Here is a 1,453-nt window from a genome sequence, read left to right on the forward strand (position 1 = left end):
GCACGACGCCGCTCGTGCTGGCCGCCCGCTTCGGCTCCCACCGCAGCCCGTTGCTCGATCCGCTGTCGCTGGCGCCGCTGTTCGTCTGCTGACCGCCCTTGCGCCGCTGCTCGCCGCTCGTGCGCCGAGGCGCCGGTTCGTACGCCGCACCGGTGCGCGCAGACGATGAAGAGCCACCCGATTTCAGGGGCTTGAGCACCTTCATGTTGCGTGTCCCCCGGCCCGCCGGCTGGTACCCGCTCAGCGGGCCCCCGTCGCGCTGGCCATTGTCCGCGCCGCCGCCACCGCCTGCCGCCGCCCCGTGCCGCCACGAGCCCCAGATGCCGCCCGACGATCCCCGCCGCCCGCCATCCGTGCTGCCCGTCACCGACAGCGACCCCGACAGCTCCTTGGCCTGCGACTCGCCATCCCCGCCGCTCTCAGACAGGGCGCCCGTGCTGGTGCCGACCGACTTGGCCGTCTCGAGGTCGTCCATCATGGGCGACGGCAGGCCGCGCGAGACCTCATCGCCGTCTCGGTCGCAAGACTCGAGCTCGTCCTCGTACTCCCGCGGAGGCGCCACCTGGGCCCGCGGCTCAAACGAGACAAACGGCCTGGCGTTGGCGTTGAGGCGAGGCCGTTCGGGCAGCACATTGGTCGTGTAGATGCGCTTGAAACAGCCGTCGTCTTCCGGCCGCACAAACGGCACCGACAGCTTCTCGCGGCCGTTACCGACGAGCGACATGCGATTTTGCGAGAACAAAATGTCGGCCATGTGCGCACGCAACGTGTCGCTGCCAATGAAGATCTGGATGCCCTTTCTCGCCTCTGACCCTTCGCCCTGGTCCATGCCCGTCACTTCAAACACGGCCGTGATGCTGGGGATCTGGCCGGGGCTCACGGACCGCCGCGTCCTCTCGGGCGTGGCCTCCACGAGGTAGACGTTCATGCGAATCTTGTAGACGCCGTCGACGTCGCGCTCGAGCTCGTCCTCGAGCTCCAGCTCTCTGATCAGCGAGTAGTCAATGACAGACTTTTGCGATCCCGTGCACAGGTCAGCGTACCGCATGGTGGCGTGCGCAAAGTTGGTCGACAGCCAGCATCGAATGATGGACGGCACAGAGCCCAGGATGAAGAACTCGGGTGGAGGTTCCACAGCCTCAATGGGCGAGTCGTCCTCGTGACTGCTGACCAGAAAGTTGTCCGTGTGCATGCCCAGGCTGCTGGCCCGTCCCGAGGCCAGTGAGTGCACCGAGTGTACCGAGTGCCCGGCAGAGCTGTGCCTTCCATCCGACTTGTGCGAGAGTGACCGCTCCATCAGCATGCCGCTGCTGGGTCTGGGCGGTCCAAACTCGCCCGAGTGTCGGGCGCTGTGGCTGGCCCAGTCCGACTGGCGAAGGGCGCTCTCGTCAAAGCGATCGCTGGCACCTCCGCCGCGGTGAGTTCGTCTTCTGAAGGGCCGAGGGGAGGGAAG

The sequence above is a fragment of the Verticillium dahliae genome, genomic scaffold (assembly GCF_000150675.1).
Source record: "Verticillium dahliae VdLs.17 supercont1.12 genomic scaffold, whole genome shotgun sequence".
Lineage (NCBI taxonomy): Eukaryota > Fungi > Ascomycota > Sordariomycetes > Glomerellales > Plectosphaerellaceae > Verticillium > Verticillium dahliae.